At 44.0% G+C, this 24989-nt stretch overlaps 1 long non-coding RNA gene across 1 annotated transcript; it reads left to right on the top strand.

The window, feature by feature from the left end:
• The first annotated feature begins 16042 nt into the window (after window positions 1-16042).
• Window positions 16043-18948, top strand: LOC127059454 (uncharacterized). The gene is made up of 2 exons (XR_007777311.1): window positions 16043-16152; window positions 18201-18948. It is a non-coding gene; the product is annotated as an uncharacterized LOC127059454 (long non-coding RNA).
• The last annotated feature ends 6041 nt before the right edge of the window (window positions 18949-24989 follow it).

Here is a 24989-nt window from a genome sequence, read left to right as displayed (position 1 = left end):
GCCTTCTTCATCCTGCTGGACTGGAGTACTCTCCCACAAGATGAGATGCACAGGTTTCCCTCCTTTTGGGAGGAACTGTGAGCTTTATGCCCGGAAAAGCCAACAGGAGCCTGGAGGCTGAGAGCCACTCACACCCTGGGAGGGTCTGGACAGGACACTCTGTGTCCTGCTACCAACAGCCACGCTCCAGGCAGCTGAGAGGCAAGGTTGCATCTTCCCTTGCTGTGTGGGAGTTTAACTTGACTATTCTACAACTCTTAAGACTAGACATAGAGATACAATTTGAAGAGCTCCCCCTCTTTCCTGTTTGTGAAGTTAATTCCTTTTTTTTCTCTCTTCCTTCCCAGCTAGCATCATTCATGAAGAGCAGTACTAATAACGTGTGAACAGTTTCAGGACAACTAAAACCACATTTACAGAGTATGTCCTATTCTCTGCAAAAGTGGTAATTGTTCAGGTCCATTCATGATCACACACTTGCAGAATTAGTTCCATATATCTGCGAAGGAACAATTTCAACCCTCTTTCGAAACAGAGCAATTGTTGGTTGTAAAAAACTGATCAGAAAAATAGAATGAGACACAATTGGAAGTGCTTAAAAGCTAATGAAGAAAATGTTCTTTGCATCAGTGCCAGCCTCATTGATATTAACTGAAACACAGCTTCATTCAGCAAGCTTCTTCCTGAACCTATTGTATTTGTCAATGGTCTTGCTTATGCGAAGAGGATGTGCTGCCCCTTAAAGAGCTGTCTTTGCCTGTGTTATATTGGCAAGGGAATACACTCAGCCTGTGGAGTGGGATTCATGATGTGCTCCATGGGGCTGAGTGTGGGACACATACTTGTTAAAGGGCAGGCTCCCAAGTGAAGCAAGAATCAGCTGCAACAGGTAATGGAAAGACAAACAGGCAGTTCATTATGGGATAAAAGGCAGCAGCTAAGTCAGTGCAGGGACTCTGGATGACTGCCAGTATGAAAGACTTGGGTATGTGTGGGCCACAAATCACCTTGCTCCGAAGAGAGAACTGAGTGGTGGTAATGGGATATGTCTACCCAGAGAGTTACAAAAATGCAGGAGGTGGGAAGGGAAGAAGAGCTTTGATATAAGGAGAAAATATTGCCAGGGCAATTATACTCAGGTGGGAGCAAGAGGTGGGGGGAAGCAGGAGTACATAGCAATGCAGTTGACTCCAACCAGCATTGCTACTTCACTTTCCAATGAAACAAGACCAGGACTCTCCCTTTATTTTAAGAAGATAGACTTGAAAGTATAAAAGGAAATACTTTTTCTGGCAATGCATATCGTACTTTCAGAGGGCTCCGTGTTGCAGGATGACATTGAGACAAACAGTTTAGATTGAACATGCGATAGACATGGGACTAAATTTACCTTTGCTGTTGGGTAAAGGGAATGGGCTGTGTCTTAATAAAACATGAATAATGGCACCTGCACTTACAGCACACCAGCCACACACATGCCTCCAAAGCCCAGGCTGGCCAGGATGAAATCACAAGCACTGTCAGTGCCCAGCTTCAGGGGCAGAGTAAGGTATCCCTATTGGCACAGAATTTAGGTGAATTTAGGAAGGGTTTTGCACTTGTCCTTGAAGCATCCACTACTGTTAGCTGTAGTTCTGGCACTGGACCATGTGGACAATTTTTTGTAATACACCAATCTTTCCATCGCTTATTCCCCAATAAGCTGATCCCAGGAACTTTCTGCACAGCTTCACCCAAGTGGGTTTCTGACAACATTTTGTCAGAAGGCTGGTGTGGTTGGCTATTTTATTTCTGTTGAAATCTGATGGACAGGATGTGCTTTGTCAGATTTTTGCTGTAACGGGAGGAGATTTCTTGGGGCATGGACCAAGGAAGTATTATTTCTTCTGATGAACAAGTTTCCAGCAGCCAAACAAAACATTACAAAACTAAACAGGACAGAGTGTGTGCTACACTTCAAGAGGCTGGTCTTGTTTTGACAAGAATCTAAAACAAATGTCAATACAGAGGACAAATCAGAGAGAACAAAAAGTCGTCTCTCCAGATTGGTCAGAAATGAAGTCAGCCTGATGGACACTTCTACATGCAAGACCTGTCTTTCATCTTAGGTTCCTGAGGAAGAGACATTGCTCTCTGAGCCTCTTGGCAGGAGAATTCCTCTGCTTAGTCCATGGCTGTTGGTCATACAAGTCAGAGATTATGTAAGTACAAGTACTTCATTAAATGGAGCACAGGACCCTCTCTTCAGGTCTGGTTGTCTGCTCTGGTTTTCTCTCTCTTCTTTGGCATTTCATTCTCACTGGCCAGGTCATTTGTAGCTTATCTAGCCCCACTCACTCTCCTGCTTCCAGGCACAGGAAGGAAGCAATGTTTGCATCACCCAAATGCTGGCTGTTATTCTACCAGGGAGCAGGGAACTACTTGGCTCTTTCTGTTGTCACAGAAGGTCTCAAGAAATATTAGATGTCTGTGGTCTGCCATAGACCAACCCCACTGGAATCAGCAGGATACTCAAGTGACTATCAAAAGGGACATGTTCAAGTTCTGCTTTGCATTACCTCTGCCACTGGTGGGGAGGTGGGTGGGCTTGCCCCCAGCCTGGGTCCTGGTAGATGGAGCTCTCCATCTGCCTGTGCCCATCCTGCCCTCAGCTCTTCCTCCTGACTGATGTAAGAGATCTGCCAATGGTGAGGGTCTCAGGAGACAGTTTTATGCTATTTTAGGCACACCTGCACTTGGATGCCTATGCTACAGGGATGAGGTGTTAGTAGAGGTCAGTGGCCATTGCTTCCTGGGTTGAGTGACATGGACAGAGCAGCAGGTGATGCTCACAGATCAGGAGGCAGCCAGAGTCCAGCCCATCTGTTTGCTTCATTTGCATTGGGACCGCAGGAGAGAATGGTGGAAAAGGACTGAAGGAAAGGTGGCTCACAATGTCCTCAGGAGTAATGACAAGCTAGTTATCAGTCAATTATCAGGATCCATCCCCACAAATTTGCCATCAGTCAGACTCCAGAACAGTGTTTTCAACCCTGACCCTGATGTTTCTAAGGTCTGGATAGTGTTTAAGATGGGAAAATAGCAAAAGGCAAGTGTGTTTACAGCTATAATCAAGAATAAAAAGAGGAAATACAGAACATGACTTTCAGCATGGATGGGATTTACTGCCTGTCCCCATCCTTCAGGACATAGATGTGCAGTCTTTCCTGAGGATACTTTTCATCTAAAGAGGGAAAAAACCCAGATGGGCTGATATTTTTTTAGTGCTAAGGACTGCACGATGCAATATTTATTTAGCAGAATATAAACTTCAGCAAAGCCAAGTCTGAAAGATAGGAGGGTCATTCGTGTATTATAAAGATGAGAGGAAGTGGTAAGCAGTCTGGAAATAACACAGAGTTGGAGAGGCTGATTTTGGAGGATTTCTGAAGAAATAAAAAGATTTTATTGGTTTGAAAAATTTTATTCACCTTCCAGTGGACACAAATCTGTCTTTTTCTCTTTAACTTGATTTTGTACACAGATGAGCCTTTTCAGCTATTATTTCAGCTCTTGGAAAGGCATTGCAAACCTAGCTGTGATGGCAGACATTTGAACTCAAAATGATCAGTCCTAAGCTTCATGAAATGTTTGACTTCACAACACAACGCATCACAAGATACTGCTCTGTGCCCAGAAACTGGTCTGCTGGCTTCCCCTCTCTTATTGTGCAGCCATTCTCTATCCTGCTACCCCCTTTCTTCACACTACACTGGCTGCTTTTGTGATTTCATTGACAAGAATTTCACCTGCCTGTACTTTTGCAGCTCTCCCTACTTACAGCTGTTGTACTGAGTTAAATTGCAGTGTCTCAGACAGCGCATGATAGGAAGAGGTCCAGAAGGGCTTTCCCTAGTTGACGATTCCAATCCCTTGCTATTACAGGCAAGTGTGTCCTGTCACATCTTTCGTAAATACAATAAGCTCCATCATCAAAAAGCTTTTAAAGTAACCTTTTAGCAGGTTGTCTTGCTGGAAGCTCGTTCTGCACCTCTGCTCCTCCCCCTTGGGTGTTCTGATTATTTGTACGTCTCTCATTGCTCATTGCTTTGTTTTCACAAAGACGGATAAAGAGATGGCTTCTTAAAACCCCTCCTTTTATAACTTTGACACGTAGTTAATTCTTTGTTGTTGGTGATTAATCCCCTGGCAGAGCATTCAGAGCCTGGTAATTTACAGAGTAATTTGGAGCAATCATAGCTGATGTTGATTTAGTCCCAATACCAAATCAATGCCAAGGTACACGACTTCTGATCTGCTCTCTAATTTATCAATAAAGGCTACAGGATGAAATGCATCCTGGCATTTGACCAGAACTTAGCAACTACCTCAGCATTGTGGTATGTCACTACAGAGAGCTGAATTTCACCCGCAGAGAGCACATTCTGATGTGTGCGACATTGCTGTGGGCTTTTAAAGACCATTTCCAAGCATTGCACAGCCAGGCTTTCTCTAGAGTTAGAGAAACATATGCTGCATGTGCTAATGCACCATAAATCGGTGCTTGCTAATTCTCCATGGCTTTTCATGTCGGGGAAAGTTTCTAGAAAGCAGATAAGAGAGAAGAATTTATCTACAATCAAGGAAGGTGTGAGACACAGACTGTGAAACAGCTCCAGAAGCTCAGAACTTGCCTGACCTGTTTATGCTTTTAGGATTTGGAAGTGCCCAGACCTCAGACCGCCATAACCTGAGATTCTTATAACTTTCTAGGGAATTACGCTAATGGAAATCCACATTGACTTAGCATTTCAGATGTGCTCAGTTTAGTGGACAGTTTCTAATTGGCCAAAAGAAAATGAACCAATAAAAAAGTGTTACCAATACAAATCCATCTCACCAATACTATGTATCTGGGAAGTATACAACATATGCTGCCTTTTTCCAGCTTGGTGTTAAGTCAGTACCTAAATCAGAGGCACTGGAGAGGTATGATATTTTTGTAACAAGCTACCCAAACAGAGTAATGCTCTTGGTCTCACTGTGAAGAAGACACAGGGAACTCACCAAGAAAACACTCCCCTCTGTAATGAACACTTTCAATCAGTGTTCATTACAGAAGATTTTGGAGTGAGAATAACTGGAAGAAATGAGAGATGTAGTATCTTTTTCAGGGACAGGATGAGAAGAGAATCCCTGTCCTGCTTGTGGGGAAGAGCACACTTCCTCCTGCAACATGGTCACTGCAAAGGAATTTGGAACTTAACTAGATGCATGCATTTAGAAAAGAGAAAATTCAGACAGAGGAAGGATCATTGAAAAAAAGTGAGTAAAGCTAGTCTAGGATTTTATTTGAGTGACATCAACAACAGAAGATACCAAAACTGGCACAGTTTTTGGACAGAACTAATTTTTCCAGAAGAAATCCATGTTAGACTTTGAGGGTTTATGTAAAGTAAAATTTTTTTTTTTTTGGTTTTCAGTTGTTGAAAGACAAATGCAATTACATTTTTAGGGACTGTGTACTGAAAATTGTAACCCAACATGGAAAACTTTTCTTTGCAACCAAAGTAGTTTTCTCTTCAGTTTTTTTTTTTTTTCCTAAAAAAACCCTTAAAATCCTTTTAAGTAAAAGATTTAGTATAGACTTTTCCAGACTAAACTTCCAGAAACAGTTGGGGTTGCAATTCACATGGCTGTTCTCAAAGTTTGAGAGCTCTTCTGACAACCATAGTTGAGTGGTCACTATACAGAGTCACAATATCTGAGATCATTTGCAGTCCATGCAGAATCCCTTGCAGAGGATCTTAGGGTTACAGCACAATAGATACTTATTCTTGCATTAGAGGAAGTTTATATAACTAAGTCAACAGAAAAATACAAGCACAGAATGACTAGAAAGCCTCAATGGATCAAGAATAAAATGAACAAACAGATCTATCCTACCACTCTGTAACAGCGTGTAGGCAGACAGCAGCGATTCACTGCATTCTTTAGGACATAAGAACCCCAAATTTGTGTGTGCAAGTGGTGCTGCCAGTGTGAGACAGCTGACTTCTGTACATTCCTCTTTCCTTCAGTCTCTAGCGTGGCTCTCTGTGTTGTCCAGGGACCAGAAGTTTCTGTTCAGCAGAGGACTTGTATATGAGTCCTGCTGCAGATTAACAATAAGTATGGCCCCAGTACTTCCATGAACACTAATGGATGTGATCAGATCCCTGAAATTAAAGAGATGATTTGCAGAAATGGGATTGCAGAACTCAGCATGACAGAGGAACCCCACTGACACAATCCCCTGGATATCTGTGCCTGGAACTTGCTACCTGGGACTCACGCACAGCCAGCACTGCTGGTCTGCCAGCCATGTAGGTATGATGGAAGATCCATTCAAGCACTGTGCAAGCCTCACAAATTCCATCTGGCAATTCAAAGAAAGGAGATACTCTTCCACACTCCATGAATATTTCTTGTTTTTGTGCCAGAGGCTGAGGAATTGCATGTGTTTCCTCAAAGCCCAGCATAAAGTCCATATCATTCCTATATCTTGGGATCAGTGCTAAGCCTCAAACAAGCCAGATTGACTTCTCTTCCTGCTACTGCAGGGGATCTTGCTAAATAAGGCTCTAAAATTTTTGTGTGTAGAAAGAGGCCTTTAAAATCTGTTCTGATCATATCCAAAATGAATGTCTGCCAGTGGTATTTTTGAGGAAGTAAAACCAACATCAGTTATTAAGAGTTGTAGAACCCCTCCTTTTTTTTGCTACTATTCCCTATTCTCTCCTTCCTTATGACAGAAAAACACGACTGTAGATTAATGATCCATTAATGATTTTACTGAAGGTCTCTCCACCCATTCATGAGCACTGTCTGTATAAATTCTGAGGGTTTTGTGCTAAAACCCTTAGCATTTCAACCAATCCAAGCCTTTTTTTTTTTTTTTAAGCTGTAAACTCTTGGAATTGGCAATTGTCTATTTCTCTCTGTGTGTTTATGCAGTGCCAAAAGCAATAGGGCTGTTCTTGATTAGCCACCACCATAACTACAAGAGTATGAACAACCTGCTCTCCCCTTCACTTTGACTTGAAGATTTGTAAAATATCTGCTGGTGGTGCCTCTATAATGAGAAATAACTCACTCCTCCAACATCAGAAGCTAGGGCATCTTTATCCAGAGATATCCAATTTGCATGATAACATCAGCACATTGTGTTCTGCTCAGAGGGAGAAGTGTGTATGTGAATGCCAGTGAGGAGCTTGCTCACAGGTATGAATATGAATAGGTTGTTCCACACAGGTAACTCAACTCTACTGTTGTCAGGGCTGGTAACCTTGGGTACTGATGATAGCAATCAAGTTTGTATTGCACACGTAATCCTGGGTACCAAGGTCATCCACATTAACTCACACCATCACCAAGCATGAGTTTTCAATGATTGTGGGGTCATTGGCCACAGTTAGAGAGATCCAGTCAAAGGAAGATATTAAATTACAAATCTCTCAGAGGGTTTGGATCACCATGAGATGCTCTAGGAGCATTTCCTGCAGAAAAATGTCATAAATCTGAAGGCTATTACCTAGCTATATTTGAAAAAAACTCTCCTTTAGAAAAAACTATCAGTCACAAAAGGCACTTGTAGTAGACAGTGAAGGCTCTCAGGTGCTTCTGTTTTGGGGAAGCAGGTGACACATCAGTCAATGATCCCTCATTGTCACTGATATCTCTCATTCTGCTAAGCATCAGTTCTGATTAGTCTCTCCTCAGATGACACAGTGGCTAGATTTAGATGGTGAGTACACATCTTATCTATCATAACGCCTATAAATAGTTGTCATACCCATGTACAGTATCTTGCTGGCCTATTTACAGCACTACCCAAAGCCCCTTGAAGCCAATGGAAAGGATGCCATTTACATTACAGGGGATTGGATCAGGCCATTATAAACCCCTCACTTCTAGAGTATGTGATTGCACTCTCCTAGGCCTACAACTTTGTGCATGGTGAACCATGGTTAGTATCAGACTTCCATTAGGACCCACTACGTTTTCCTAGCTATTTTCTGGGGAAATGATCTCAATGGGAGAGAGTAGAAGTAAAAACACAGAATGTAAGCAAGCGGAGAAGATTTGGAAGGAGTCCATCTTCTGCTTTGATACATTTTCCCACTTATGATTAGGAAAGATTTGAGGGAAACAAAAATTGGAGAGGGCAAGGTGAGAACAGGTTAGGAGTATATGTAGTGGGAAGCACCAAATTCTGTGGCTTGAAGTCTGTTTGCATTGAAATGCACTGGGTAAATCTTTCCTTTGTTTAGTATTTGTCATTGTGTCTCCTACCTCAAAAGGGAACAGCAAGTCCTAAGAAGGTGTGTGCCCTCAGTCCTTCTGCACAGCAGGTGTACCACAGAATCCCGCTGTGTAAACTTCCTCTGGCAAAACTCACAGCAGGTAACAATGTACTTTCTACAGCAATGGGGAGAAGGGAAAGGAAACGTGTCCCATCTTGGAGGACTGGGTGATGGGCTGTTCTGTCACTCCTCTTCCAGCCTTACCTTACTCAAATAATCTAATTTAACCAGCACTTGAGCAGTGACTATGGACTCTACTAACCCAGTAAGATCCTTGTGTTCAATGCTATAAAACAGAATGGAAGGGTGGTCCCAGCTCTAAGAAAATTGCAGTCCAAATATAAATAAAAGGCAGCAGTTCAAGGAGAATGTGTAAAATATGAGACTTTTCTGGCCAGCTTACTAGACAGTAGCTCTCATCTTTATCCAGCACCCGGTAGGCAAAGGGGGCGTTTGTACGATCAATATGAAGGAGGGATTAAGGAATGCTTTCCCTGCTCATCTTGCCATGCATCAATGAAAAACAGAGATGAGCATGCTGCAAAGATCCTCATCCCTCTGTGTTTAGAAGCAAATGGGGACACCTTTCATAATCCAGCCTCAGTAGGCAGGAAGGAGGCTGCTGATAAGGAAATGGGTATCAGTGCCATGGGCCACACCTCAGCATGGAACTGCAGGCAGGCACAAGCGGCTCCGATGGGCTCTTATTGGTGGGAGCAGGGAGCTGGGGAGATCCCCCAGTGCCATTCTGTTCCCTCTCAAGATGCAGGAAGAGAAGGCCAAGGTGGGTAAGGAGACCCCCACCTCCTCCCCACAGGCAGCATTTGCATCCAGGTGGAAATGCCTCTGCAGGTGTGTGGGGACTCAGCTCCATCAGGTCCAGCCCCATGCCTATGCCTTGCCTGGTCTCTAAACACCGTGCTTGGAGAGAGGGAGAAAATAAGTAGGAAAAGGCATCAAGGAAAGTGGGGATGGCTAAGGCTGAGGAGAAAGGAACAGCAGTGATGGGGAAGGAAAACCAGAAATTTTCACTTCAAGTTGTAGCAAGAGATGACTGACAAAAAACCCAGGATGAACAGGGGAGAGCTGGAACCAGCTGCACGTGGAGAAAGTGCAACAGGGTAAATGGTCTGCTTCTCCAGGCAGGGGCAAAAGCTGGCAGCAAGTAAAAATCCTGAAAGGTAGTACAAGAGGTCAATAAAACAAACCAGGAAGGAGGAGGGGAGGGAAGGGATGCAGGTGGTGCTGGCTTCTGTGGAGAAGGCTGTATGAACTCCTACCCTCAGGCCTGGCAAACATGCCAGAATTTGAATTGGTTTGTGCCCTGAAGCAGGAGGGTTAACTTCTTTTTCTGTTGCAATCTTAGCTAGACAAACTGCAGATATTATTATTCATGCAAGTATCTAACAAAAGATACAGTGTGGAGCAGCTGGAGCAGAGCTCTGGAAGGTGAATTATATTAATGTTTTTGTTGAGGACTTGGCAGAGTTTAGGTCTTTTCATGCTCATCTGTCATGAGACAAGATGGATGATCGAAGAGTGAACAAATAGAAATATATGAACTGGTTGGACACTGTGCCTCAGCATTCAGGAGAAGGCAAGTAGCTGGACAAACTCCTTGTTGCCAGTGTCCTCATTTATCCCTGTCCATGGAGAAGAGACATCACTCCCTTTACCAGAATTGTGACTCATCCATCTATTTTTTTTGGTGCCAAAAAGTGGTTGCAGATACCTAGCATCTATGAGTGGGACTTTTCAGAAAGTGGGAGAGAGCCCAAACAATCCTCGGATAAAACAAAGTCAGTCCTGAGGCAGAGTACTCAGCAGTTGTCCTGTAGAACACAACCTTTTGGTTTCTGTGAACTATGAGGTCAGAGTCTTTGCTGACCTTCCTGAATCCCTGAAACCAAAGGGGAGAGGGGAATGACTTATTACCACAAAAGACTTAGTTCATTTCCTTTAATAATGCAGAAGTTGTTCATCAGCCAAATGAAAAGAAAGAAAAAAACATCCCCAAATGTTTTGGTTTGGATAGAAACAAATCTCTTCTTTTGCTTCTTTGTTTTGTTGCTGAAACACTTCTAAAATTTAGTCCAGTCACTGGAAATCTTTAAGTCAACTGGAAGTACAGTATGGTGATGAGTGAGTGCCATCTTAAGCTGACATCTTGGCCACCTCCCAGATCTGGGCTCACACTCCCAAGCACTCACCCCAGTGGTGAGTGGCTCTCTAGGACTTCTGCTGATGGGGCTCAGTTTTGCACAATTAATGAGCTCCTCCCTGGATCAGAGCTTATATGTCAGGTGACTCCCCTTCCCATCCCAGCATGTTCTAACCACTGAGCCAGAAAAGTAGCCCCTTGCCATATTAGCAAAACTTGATCTGCTCTAACAAGAGGTAAAACAGAAAAGCCAACTTGGATACCCTTTACCTCTGTGGCTGCTTGACAAGGGAGAGACCCCAGTTCTCTGTTACCAGGTCCTATAGAACTATAGAACATCCTGTTTCCTTAGAAGTGTGTTGTTCACTGGGAAGGTTTCACCACTACAAAGGCTGCTGCAGGATAATTTGTGTCCTCCATGCTGCTGTCTGCCTTTAGGCTTTCATTGTGTTACTTTTGCATGCACAGTCCAGATGTGGACTCTGATCTTACTTAAGCAACTCTCAGAGAGTCTCCTTGAAACCCAAGCCTCAAAGGAAGAGTTAATGATAAGGTTGAGGGGGCTCTTTTCTTTTAATTTCAGTTCCTCCTCCCCACATCCCTTTGCTCTGGGCTGACATTAGGTTGGTCAGTGTGAAGGCAGGAAACACAGCTAGGGTAGTCACCACATGCAGCTTCAACTATGTGGCAATGGCTCCTTGCCAAGTTGTCATGAAAGAAAGCTCTTCCACTGACACCATCAAGAGTTTAGGTCATGGATCAACAGATGTAGTTGCAACCTCAAGTTTTGCTCTGCCCCATGAGTCCCATTCCAGCTACAAACAATTCTGCATTTCGTGGCTATGCCACAGCAATACACACGTGACAAAACCTCCAGGTAGAGCTGATCTGGTAGCAAGGGTCTGGGTCACCGTGTGTACTGCCCAAGGAAATACATCTCTGTGTGGTATAGCAATTTGGGGAAGGTGGAAAACAAACAAACAAACAGACAAAAATAGTGTTTCACTGTGTCTAGAGGAACCAGTTTTAGGAGTAACCTAAAAATAAACCTGTCAAAGCAGTTAAGTCACTTGGTGGTTTATGGAAGTGGATAGAGGTGTAAATAAGTGGATCGTGGTGTAGAGCAGATAAAAGTGCTTCATTTTAGTGACTCATGCCTTTAGACTACTATTACCTTTACCAAACATACTGTGAGGTATTTGGAACTCAACCCTGGAAAATTTAACTAACTCATGTGTTTTAACAAAATAAAACATAACCACAGGCTATTCAGGCCTCCTGAATAGTTAATTCTCCTCTCCTCTCCCTCTCCCTTGCCCTCTCCCAGTCATCAGGGACAGCATCCTTAGCCTGTCCAGAGTCTTCTTTACACTAACTGCTACTCCAGGAATCCTGGTTCTTTGTCTCATAATTTCCAGGGTACCAACACTTGCTGCTTCCCATGCAGCCTTCTTCCCTGTTTATTATTGGCAAATGCAACTGTGCTTACTACAAGGGCAGAAGTTCGCTGCCTAATGCCACACAACACCTTGGCAGGTTTCATTTCAGGTGCTTGATGAACTCATGTATGGCAAGCTTTACTGTGCTTAATTGTCTTGTCTTTCTATAAAGAGGTGGGAAAGAACAGCAGTGCTCAGATGACTCTGGACACCAGCAACAAGATGGAGAATCTCTCACCACTGCCACCACTGGTCACAAGACCATGTGTGAGTTAGGTGTGGTTTCATGACCACCCTGAGCACACCCAAGCCTGCATTTTGCCAAAATGTTTTGCCCTGTCCATAATTTCCCATCTCTTCCTTTGTGCCCGCTGTAGGGCTCATGTGTCTGGGAAATGGAGCACATCAGGCTGAGCCAGATAAATGCTCCACCCAGCAGAAAACAGCAAAAAAAAAAAGAAGAGTTTCCTCATCCAAATCCCTGATCTGACTGCTAAATGACTTGATAATCAAGGAGCACAGGTGATGAGGTGGGAACACAATGATGCAGGGCTGAGTCATTCCTTTCAGGTGTGGTACAATTGCTTAAGCCAATGATGAAAACAGAGAAAATTTTAAAAAACACCTTTTTCATGTAGGAATTAAAAGAATGCCCATTTGTCATCATTACAGTGTCTGATGTCTTTACAATAATTACTGCAAAGTTAAAGGATGGGGCTCATCTCTGCTCATTTATCCAGCTAGTTTGAGCTATTTTTGCAGATTCCTCTGATCAGTGGAGAAAGAAGCTTCCAAAGCAGGGTGTATTTCATACAAAGATGGATGATTGAGGGATCTTAGACATCTGGAGATCAAAGAATCATAGAATGGTTTGGATTGGAAAGGACCTTAAAGACTACCTAATTCAACCCCTTTACCCTGGAGAAGGACACTTTGCACTAGATCAGGTTGCACAAAGCCCTGTTCAGCTTGACCATGAGCACTTCCAGTGATATGGCATCCACAACTTCTCTGGGAAATCAGTTTCAGCGTCTCACCATCCTCATCATAAAGAAAAGAGGATGCTCAGGTGGACCTTTTCACTCTCTACAATTACCTGAGATGTTGCAGTGAGGTGGGGGTTGGTCTCTTCTGTCACGTCTCAGGTGGAAGCACAGGAAGAAATGGCTTTAAGTTGTGCTGGGGTGGTTCAGATTAGATATTGGAAAACATTTTTTCACTGAAAGAGCAGCTAGGCATTGGAATAAGTTGCTCAGGGAGGTGGTGTAGAGGAAGTGTTCAAGAGGTGTCTGGATCTGGGCATATGGCTTAGAGGTTGTAGTGATGGTGCTGGATGGACGGTTGGACTACATGATCTTGAATGTCTCTTACAACTTTGATGATTCTGTGATTCTGTGAATTTACCATCTTTCATTTTAAAACTGTCATCCTTTTTGCTCTCACTACAGGTCCTGGTAAAAAGTCTTACAAGCTTCCTCTAAATAGGGAAAGGCAACACTAAAGTCTTCTGGGAGCCTTCTCTTTTGCAGGCTGAATAACCCCAGCTGTCTCAGCTTTCTAGGACAGTTGCTGGAACACCTTGAACAATTGGGTGCTCCTTCCTTGGATCTGCTCTTACAGTTTAGGTACTCCTTCCTATAAATTCCAGCTCCACCTCCAAGACATCTGCCTTTCACATCCCATCTTGTTTTTTGACTAGAGATTGGCTCGGAAATGCTTACTCTCTGGGCACCAGGCTGAACAGTGCAGGCATCCTCCACACTGATGTGTTCCTGGTGTATGCCTGTACCCTTCCATCTCTCCTCCCCTCCTGCACCAGCACTGCACCTGCCCAGGCCTGACATTTCTCTATTAGCTTTGGCTCAGACTTGTAAGGCCAGCAGCAGGTTCACAGACACAGGGTTTATCACACTCTGGTCATCACCAGAACTAGAATATGACATCATAAAAGGCAGCTTTGTTGTTTCCTGCTCTTTGTCTGCAGCAGAACCAGCAGGCACAAGTGCTGGGCATGAGGCACCCACCTTTCTGAGTGCTGCCAGGGCAAACCAGACAAAAGTATATCCTCCCAGAGGGCAAACTATTTAGGAGGCTAGAGGGAAGAGACACTATTTTAGGAATAATTTTTTTACAGACATTTTCCCTCCGGAAGTCTTTTTCTGCTATCTTAGGGTGAGGTCTAAGAGTGTTTAACTTAAAAGATCTGGTATGGAGATTTTGATCATGAAGACTTAATTAAATGAGGTGTTTGGGGAGTCTAATATTACATTTTTGCTGATGGCTGGCTGATTGTTTTACTTGCCTTTGATCAACTGTGTGAGTGGAGGGTCATCCCAATCACCGCGGGCCCACAGTATCCGTCATCACCCCTCGGTCCTATTTGTCTTGCGTGTGTATGCAGAAGGCCTGCTCTTGATGAACTGTGAAAAGAAAGATGAACTGTTGTAATGAAAACATTCCCTCCCCAAGATCCTCTTTAGACAACATTCAATTGGTTTGACCTTGTCCCTTCTCATGGAGGATGGTAATGATTCCTGCAGATGGCTGGGTCATTCCTTGGACACTTGGGAGCAAGGGAGCTGGATTCTCCATCTGTGTTAACTCTCCAGCTATGCAGGCTGCAGCTGGGAAAAGCGAGCGCAGCATGGGTAGGCATACCTGAGGTAGCTGGTTGGAATCCTCAGAGGTGTTCTGGGATGGCTATTTACACTTGAGGGACCTCACCTAGGCCTGTTTTCCTCATGGCACACACTGGCTAGGCAGAGAGAGATGGATCTCCCAGGGCTCCAATTTTGTCTCTGAAGCAAAGGCCTGGCCTGAGAGAAGCCTTTCAAGATGTCAGCCCAGCTTTCCTTGCCCATCTTCCTTGAAATAGCCAGAAATATTAGTAAATGATCTGTTAGCTAAACTAGCGGTCTCCTCTTTAAACCCCTCTTCCTCCCAGAAAGGCAGTCTTCTCTGATTATGTCACATTTGGAAAAGTGACATAAAAGCTGATGATGAGCACAGCTTTCGTGTTCATTATCATAGCTTTAGAAAAATGAAATCCCTGGGGAGACGTGCCTGTCCCTCTGCCAGATGAAAAGGTGACTGTGTGGGAATTGGTCGCCCATTTGTCTTCACAGGAGGAGAACACAAAGGCTTTCAATTACTTTTACTGTTTAATAAGAGACAGTGGAAAGAAAAAGTTCTGTGTATTGCAAAGATTTAACAATATTTGGAAACTAAACCGGTAACTTCATACTTAGAGGCGTCAGAGGGCACATGAACCTTTGTAACAGCGCTTAGTAATGGCCTCTGCATGGCCTGAATATTTGGTGAGTGTAAGCAAAGAAGTGAAAAGATAAATAGGGAAGAGAGCACATGAGAGTGATGGGGCTTGTCCCATGTCACACACCCAGACCTCAAAACCAGAGACCAAACAATCCCAGTTGGTGTCCTGTTTGTGAAACCACCAAATCTACTTTGGTGGCCCTTGAAATACTTGATTTTAGATGAGGTCAGTCTCCATTTCTACCTGAATAGACTGAGGATGTCATGACACACCAAGTTCTTGCAGCCTCTTAAATTTGTCCACAGATCCTACAGCAGCACTGTCAAACTCGCTTTAAGGCAGTTTATCTTTTTCAAAAGTGCATTTATCCTGTTCTTCCGTGGCTGCAGGAAGGAGCTGCAGCTACTTTAAGGACTTAAGTCTTGCCTGTGGAAATATTCCCAAATAAAGGGTATGCCTACTGGGCTAATCCTTCTGGATTCCTCATACTTCCTCCACTTCAGGAGTTTAAATAATAAATAATAAATAATAAAAATACAATAATTTCAATAATAAATAACAAAAATACAGACACAGTGTATCACATTTCTAAGACACCCTGACACTTGAGCGCAGGCCAAACACTGACCGTTCTTGCTTTGTCATGCTTCAGTGAAGCAAAAATGACACCCTTTCTCCAGGAAATAACACAGATACCAGCATCTTGGTAGCTACAATAAGAAGCCTTTTAACAGACACTGCTATCTGCAACTCAGAGTGGTAGGGGTGGGATTTTCTGCCTACCTCTGCAGCACAGGATTATGTAGGCGTGACTCATTTAATCAGTTTAATCATGTTTCCTTCCATTTTGGGTGCCTCAGATATTACTGCCTGGGCTGGCCTCCTTTTCTCTTGACCTCTGAAAGAGGCAGAAGAAAATTTGGTGTCCTGGAGGACTGCAGCCCTGCCATTTAGGTAAGCCCCCTTACCTAAAGTTAAGGCTTCATAGAGGGGTATTCCCCTTTGACTGATCTCAGTGGGATATGAGAGCAGCCAGAATGCTTTGTTCTTGTACCAGGTCCACAGCTTACTCCATAGTGCATTAAATGCTACAATCCACCACAACTGTACTGGGTGAAGAGTTCTTCCTGCTGCAGATTTAGCTACATCCATTCAGGCAGAATTCCTCAACAACCCTAAAGTTGTTGTTTAGTCTCAGCAAGATCTGCAGTGCTAGGTGTGCAGCTGGCACGGGTGGCAGTCGAGGAAAGATCTGGCTTGGGATTCCCCTGCAGGATTTTTCCAGACAAAGAACCTTACCCAAACACCATTGCATAAGAGAAGAGGAGGTCCCTCTGACTGGCATCTGAAGCAGTGCCATGAGGCTAAAGCCCTGAGCTGGATTCACGAGGTAGCTGCCTGGGTCGCAGCAGTTTGTGCTACGTGTGGCAACATGCACTGGGAGATTACTTGCTCCAGTAACTCAGGCTGGGTGTTCAGGACCCAAAGTAAATACACAAGCCACAGTGCTGTACAAAAGATTAATACTCTCTATGCATAAAACACCTTTCATTCAGCAGCTTTTTAAAGCATTAGTACATCCTGTGTACATGGAGCAGGGGGTAAAGCTGAACTCAGTAACCTTTGCCCTAAGCAACAATGGGAAGAACAACCAGGAGTTCGTACAGAGCCTGCATCCAGCTGCACCAGATGTATTCTGGCCCTGCCCCATGTGCATGGCTCCTGGCCATCTGGTATCCAGGTGATCCACGCTCCCAGAGACAACTTGGGCACACACAGTGTGACTTGTGGTCACATCTGTTGTCTTTGTGAGTGAACACACAGGAAGGAGGTGTCTGGGTCTCACAGGAAGAAATATACTCCCAAATATAAAAAATAACTGAATGCTTTGGCACCCTGTCAAAGATCCCTCCAGATACAAAATAGCAAATAAACCTAAATACTGAATGTGATCAGCAAAATTATTATACTTATTTCATTGGACAGCACATGAAGGTCATAATCCCACTGTCCAGGACACACAACCCTCTGTCCTGCTAAGTATTTCCAAAGCATCTGATGGCACTGTTATCCCAGCCCTGACTGGGTACCAGCACTGGACCAGTCAGAAGGGCAACTTTCTCCTCCCTCAGTGCATGCCAGCAGCTGTTCAGAAGCCACAAGCACATCCCAAGTACTGAGCTACAGAAAGCCCTGGGCACAAGTCCTCCAAGCACAGAAAGCCTTCCAGGTGCCTGAGGAGAGGGGTAGAAGTAGAAAAAATTCTCCAAGAGTTGCCACTCTGGGAGTGTTATTCTATCAGACCTGTATGTTTTCAGCAGTGCAAAGGTTGGGGATAAAAGAACTGATGCACATAATTTGAAAATGATTTCCTCATTTACAAGAAGTTCACTATATAAATCAAAAACCCCCCTCCATCTGCAATGGAAACTTTGTCCTTGGAGAAAAGTTACTTTTTACATCCAATGATAGAACCAAGATAGTGCAAAATTTACATTAAGCTTGCTAACCATTTAAAAAGCACTGGAAAAGAGTTAGAGAAACACAAGAATATTCCTTTGCAAGTATTTTTGAAAGTATTTCCATTTTTTCCCATAGTTTTCATCTCCAGCATTTATTCTAGATTTTTCAGTTGCCATTTCCCTTGATCAGCATGATCAGTTTTTTAAAGGCAACAACAAAAAGGACATTTTTTCTTGAAAGAAATTTTTTAAATTTAAGTTGAGAATTTAATATTCCTATTTTTTTCAAGAAGAGAAAGATGAATTTAAAAATCTGAGCAACCAGCAAATCCACAGAAAAATAAGCACTTCTGAAATCTATAGAAGTTCAACTGAATTGCTGACCTTCAAAACTGCACAGTTGAAAGAGAAAAATATCCACCCATTCCTAGTTGTTGGTGAAATTAGAAATTGCATGCATTTGCACTCTCAGATGAATGTCAAATATTGCACCTCATCAGCATCTATCATTATTCCAACTTAGAAATGGGTCTGTTGCAGATGAAGTGGAAGGTCGAAGGAGCTTGCTGGCCCTTGGCTGGTGTGTGCGTCTCAAATCTAAATTCCAGAAGAGTCACAGAAGAGGACAAAAGGACACAGAAATGCAACAGAAAGGAACTGAACCCACAAACAGGGGAGAGTTGCTCTCCATGAGTATGTCTGAGATGCCTTTTACTTCTAAACTAGCCAATGATAATTGTGCTGGCTTGGCTGCATGGAAGAATTCTGCACAGCAGTCCCTGGCTCATAGCAGCAAAGACGGGCTCCAACCTCTTCAGGAGTAGCATCATGGGCAGCCACAGCCTGGGGAGCCCTAAGCCACCACTGCCATTCAAGCCTCCTCCTGTGCTGGCCCATGATTGAGCACTCCTCTGCCCAAATGCTGGTTGCATAACGTTCCCTCATTAAAAATGGACAGAATTACAGAAAACAAAGGGCTAAAAATGCAGGTCCAATGATTCTGCTGAAAAGGCAGCTTCTTTGCTGGGTCCTAAGCCCCTGTGCACCTCATGGTGTTTAAATCTGTGAGGGTGTGCTCAATGCTGTTTCACCCAGGTCTCACATATGCATGGCAGGGTGCCCTTGGATTTTTCTTTTTATTTAATCTTTGACTTTACAGTGTTGGAACTTGCTTCCCTGTGAAACCGGAGAAGGAGGGATTGCTGTGTTCTGCTTGTTGTGTGTATCAGGCTTTGCTTTTGTTTTTATTCCTTTTATTGAGTTACATAAAGAAACTCAGCAACTCTTGGCTGTTTGGGTATCTGTCTAATTCAGTTTGCTTGGGCACCAAGGTGTACCTCACTGCAAGGCCACCACACAAGTCACCACTGGAGAAATGGTTTAGGACATTGTCAAGGGCAGCTGGTCCAACAGGGAGACTTACTTATTTTTACATCAGCTGAGACCTGCCCTTCATGGTTGTTTGCATCTGTATCTCCATTGAAGAGGAGCCCCTGTGTTGTTTTAGTGATTTTCTTCTGGACAATTTTTGGATGGACAGCTAATCTCTTCTCCCACCAGACAACAGTCTGTAAAACCAGATGGTGGCCTGGTCACAAAACACCTACCAGAGGACTAAGAATCATCCTTGGGACTTTTTGCATCCATAGCAGAAATCACACAAAACCAAGCTGGAAGAAACTTTTAAAGGTTATCTTGCCCTTCCACCAGCCTCCAAATAGGATCATCTGTGCTGAAGGTGATGAGATAGTTATCGTAGCTGCTGCTAAAGCCTTCCCAAAAGAGCGCTTGCACATAGCAAACCACCCCAGAGGTGCACAAGTTACACAACTGGAAAATTACTTTTAACGTCTCACCTTAATTCCCTTTGTTTCACTTTAAGCCTGTTATTTCCTTTCCTGTCCCCAGCAGACACGAAGAACAGCTTATCCTTCCTCCTTGCAGTAGTTTTTCACATACTTGCAGGGTGTTAGCACATCTGCCCGTCTTCAATTCCCCAGACTAAACAAACCCAACTCTCCGTCTTTCTTCATAGCTCATGTTTTCTAGCCCTCTGATCACTCTTATTCCTGCCTGCTGGACTCTCTCCAGTTGGTCAACATTATTCATGAAGCTTGGTGCTCACAAGTGGATGTGGATTGATTCAACAGGTTACTTCAGGCCAAAGGACAGAAGGGAGTAGTTTCAAAGTTGGGAGATCCTGACTGTGAATGACCTAGTCATTCTAGTTGTGGCAGCTACGTAAAACTTGGCTCTGAGTCAGACTGGCAGTCTCACAGATAAGCAGCAGATTCAAAGATGGATATCAGCATCTCAGATTCATTCGGAGCCTAATGGGCAGTTGTAGAAAGGAAAGGGAAAAAAAAAAACCCCAGCAGAAAAAAACCCTCACCACTAGAAATGCCATAATGGACTCACTGCCTGATACTCTTTGTGATAAATACACAGTTAAATTTATTTTTGCTTCAGTTTCTGGATAGAGCATGTGAAGAACAAAACAGTCTGTTAGCAATGTATTCAAGCACAAGTGATATTGTCCTGTTGTCCCAGAAAAGGAAATAGTTTCTTTTCATGTGCTAGTGTGCCTATACTGCCTTTGCCAGAGCAAAAAAAATTTCCAGAGCAAACCCCAGACTCACCTGTAAACTGAGTACAGCACAACACCTGAAGGAAGGTCAGCTCTTCCCTGAAATCATGGCATATTGCCCTCTGAGCAGGCAAGACACTGACACAGTTGTTCTGCCCCTGGTCCTGCCATTAGCTCAGTGGCCAGCCCTGGGATCCTTACAGCATGTTTCATTGCATGCTGTGGACGTGCCCCAAGGAACTTGTTGGGTTTGTGGGAAAGATTTTTACTCCCAGAGCTATTTTTCAAGGCAGCAGGGTTTCTGTCTGGTTTCATTGTCATGTTGCAAACTTTTCCCCTGGAAATTGCTCTTTTCAAACTCTAACCCTAACATCCCTCAAAGAGCTTGCCCTTTTTGAGCCAAAATCTTTAGATTCTGTCAAGTGAAGACAATGGAAGGACGTGTTAAAACAGCAACACTGCTACACCTCAGGCAAGGCTCAGCTCCACTCTTTTCTGGGGCACTGCTCAAATACATATTGGCTAGGATTTGAGCCAAGATTTTTTCAGTTAATATTTGCAAAATTTAATCACAACAGCCCAGATGCAACATTGCCTTAATCCCATTGAATTGTTCCTTAGTCTGCAGCAAACGCCTCCGGTTTCAATTAGACCATTCATGGTTACAGGCACTTTTGAATAAGAAGAGATCAAAACCTGATTCTGGAAACCTGGTTGTAGAATGCATTCATCCAAACCAAGGTTGCATTTCATCTGTCCAGTCCACAGCATATTATAAAAAGAGAAGTTTTAAAAAAACACTCTATTGGACCATTGTAACAAAGGACTGTAAAGACCAAACTTCTTGAAAAAGAAGAGTGTAGGCTGGGTCTTTGCAAAAAAATCTCCCTGATAACTCCCTCTTTAAATGAGAGATCAAACCTGGAAAACAAGCCATACCTACCCCAGGAAGCAGGCTTGCCTCCTGAGCGCCAGATAATAATAAATGACGTGTCTGTAATCCATAGCAGAGGTGCAATGGCATTTTCTTTGACATCAAATGCTAAAGAGGGAGTGAATAGTTCTGTAAAGTGCTTTTTGCAATGCAGGATGAAAGATCTTTCACCAGAGAGAGGATGATCTTTGGGGATGGTCATTAGTATCTTTTCATTCCACATTAGCATGAAGAATCCAACTGTGTTTATGTACCTAATACTGAATACTTTCAGGAAAAAAAAAGAGATTCAACTATGGCTAAAGTGAGTCAATAAAAAAGACATATGCAGGAAGGGCGAGAATCTGAATAGGAAAAAGCTTGGAATCAAGGGATAACTGTATACCTTTTTGCATCAAGCGCTTTAAATTCAGCCTGAAAACGCCTTTCAAATGGAAGGCAAAAGAGGGATAATCCCAAATCCTCCTATAGGGCAGCCAGAATGACATTTGGAGAGCATTCCTAACAGCAGCAGCACAGCACAAGGTGGTCAGGGAAAATCAGGATCCATGTACCTCAAGTGGAAAGAAATGAATTCCAGCAGAACAGAACGGACTCAGTTATAATTTGATCAGATCACTCTATGTCTCTCCTCCACAAATACCAAATGCCATCCAGAATGACCTTCCGTTCAACCAAATAGTCTGGGCTCGACCCTGTACCTCACCAAAAGACTAAAGGGCAAGCTTACACTTACAGGAGGACATTTTAATTCTCTGTATTAATACCACCTTTAAAAGAGTGCAGCAGGTTTTATTCCCTGGTTATTTCCTAAGGCCACACGTTGGCTCAGCAATGCTGTGTTTCTCTGAAACACCTGCTCTTAGCAGGCCCGGCAGACCGAAGGACAAGTTAATTAGGTAACTTACCCAAAGGTCACATGCTGAGTAAAGTAGGATTAGCACTCAAGTTCCTCCTGGCAACTAGTCCTGTGCTGTGACAATTAGAAAAGGTTAACCATCCTCTTTTAGCTTTTGTTTTCCACCTTCCAGAATGGTGCAGCACGTACGCAGGGCTGGGCTGTGTTACATTGCCTCTGCAGTATTATGGAAAAAAAAAAATCCACAAAAAACCCCAGAGAACTCACCCAAGAAAAGGGATTTGAAAAGTCGTCATATCTGGTGGGACATGATGCTTGAAAGGGAATGGAGCAAAATAGTGGATTAAGCTAAGCACACTGAATATGAATTCTGGAAAATGCCCCACTCCCTCGCTAATCCCCACGCACAGCCCTTGCACGCCCTCTGCTCTGTGACACTCCATCATGCTGCTGCCCACCTCCTGTTCTGAAGGTGCCCGGGCTCCCCCTGCCCCTCTGCCCTGCAGGCAGATGTGAGCTGCCAAATATTAGTGAAGGGTGTTACACATCTGTGCACCTACAGTGCCATTTTGCTCCTCAGCTGGACTGGTCTGTCCATGTCACCTTCCAGCAGACATGCCTGGGAGCACAGGGCATCAGTTTTCCATGCGTGCTGGTCCTCACCCTCGGCCCACTGCTAACTTCTCCAGCCTGTCCTCACCCTGCCTTGCCAACAGCCCCATACCCTGGTACTTGGTGCTTATAAGGAGCAACTGTGCTGCAAAGGAGCACAGGTCCCTCCTTGTTCTGGGGGTATCTTGTGGTGTCCTGGGCTGTCAAACACCCTGTAACTCAGCTTGGGTCTGCATGGGTTGACACCTGATCTCCCACAAAATGACTGATCCCTCTCTGTGAGCTGCCTGCGTGCTGGGGGACAGACAGGTCTCCATCTTCATTTGGGGGCAGCTGTGAAGGGACAGAGGGCTGGTCTTCCCTCTTTGGGGCAGTTTTGTGCTACTTTTGGCAGGAAAGCAAAAGTAATCTAAAGGACTTCTGGTCATGCCAGGGCACACAGTCACTCCAACCCCACCTTGGCAGAATTCAGGTAGCAATATCATCACAAAGAGGTTCTGGAAGTCATATTTTGGGACCACTGGCTCCACCAGCATTAGTAAAAAGAGCAAATGCAGATGTGTCTTATCATGGGGAGTAGTGATAGGTTTTGGCTCTGACTGGGCATGAAGTGTGTGCCACCTGATGACACAGATTGGTGTGCTCTGTGCACTTATGTCCTGAAGTCATGCCCCCAGGACTATTCCCATTCTCCTAAGCAGCATCCTTGGGGAAAAGGGATTTGACTGTTTCCAAGCAGGAGGAGAAGGTTCTTTCCAGGGAAATCCTCTGAGTCCTTTTCCAATTCCTTGAGTGCTGCACCTCCCTCCTCCTCTTGGTGGTGAGCAGATGTGAAGATCAACTGCTTATCATATTGCTGGAGTTTGCTGAACACATTTCACCCACAACCTTCAGCAACAGTGATGTGAGTTGGTCACTCACCTGCCACAGTATCAGAAAGCACATTCCACACCAGGCAGAATACATGGGAGCCTTCCCCTGCTATAAATACAACCCTAAATACAACCTAGGGTAAGGGCTCGAAATGGAAAAATCCCCATTCACATGGCATTGTGCAATGGCAGACAGTCATTTCTCTGCTTGCCAACAGCTCTAGATTCAGGTGTCTTTGCCATGTGAGAGTTTGACAGACCATTCATCAGAAGCCGTAGTATCAGCATTAGCCAGGGACTATGTCCCAAGATATTAGTGGTTCAGGATAGGTGTAGCTTAAATTCACAGCCATTGAGGGTAATCGTGAAAGCAAGATCTGGGTCTAGGCTATGAGAAGGACAACTTGACTTTAAAAAGTCAGCTCATATTTACTGTGGGTTGGAAAAAGCACCTGTTTAAACTCAGCAGGTCTGACTAACAGCGGGCATGTTTTGGGCACTGACCCGTTAATAGAAAGGGTGGGGCTTTGCAAGAGCAATCAGCAACTGAAACAAATACACTGAATGAAACCCAGCAATTTCTTTAACCCAAGGATAGGAAAGAGGGTGAAGATCATGACTAAAATAAATCTGTACCAAACATACTCTCATTCCCAGTTGCTGGCCTTCTGACATATCCTTCACTAAGAGGCAAGAACCCCAAGATATGTCAATTATTTATCTTCCTAAAGAGATCCCTAGCAGTAAATGGTATCTGATGATCCTGAACTGGCCAAAGGGTCCAGAGCAAGATATTAGAATTGAAGTAGAACACTCCCATATGGAAAAGAAATGTACTATTCCCTCTGAGGATAAAACCTTGATTAAAAGCCTGAGAAGAAGGAACAAACTCTCTCTGCTGGATTTCACCAACAAGCAGTGCTGAGGGGCTTCAACGTTTTGCCACCTCCTTCTCGCTTCTTGCAGAAAGGACTGTCAGAGGAAGCTTTTCTGCCCATCTGAACTTCAGCTCTCCTCCAGCCAGCTCCTGGGCCAGTCTGGTCTTCTCACAGGTGTTTTCAGCATGGTCCTTATTTTCCCCTCTTTCATAAACTGCTGAGCAAGCAGGACAGATTTCTGATCAACAGCTGTGCCTATCTGCCTTTCTCTGAAAGCGATTCTCTGTGTGTTACCTAAAATAAGCAGCTGGGGCTACCCTCTCACCTTCATCTCTGAGGACATCACTGAGGCCATGAAACCTTGGCTGGCTGCCCATTCCCAGGGTCAGGCCTGGCAAATGCAATTCTCATTGGCTTCATGTATTAGCATTGTCTGTCTCAGCAGCCCAAAGGGCTGGAATGCCGATTTACGTGCAACTACTGAAACAGGCAGTGGCGTCCTTCACAGTCAGTAGGCTTAGAAAATATTCCTGGTACCTGCAATGGTATCAATCAATCAATCAATCAATCAATCACCAAAAAGCTAA

Source organism: Serinus canaria, chromosome 3 (genome assembly GCF_022539315.1).
Source record: "Serinus canaria isolate serCan28SL12 chromosome 3, serCan2020, whole genome shotgun sequence".
Classification (NCBI taxonomy): Eukaryota; Metazoa; Chordata; class Aves; order Passeriformes; family Fringillidae; genus Serinus; species Serinus canaria.
The sequence above is the reverse complement of the archived record's forward strand: the minus strand, read 5'-3'. Positions and strand labels throughout refer to the sequence as shown.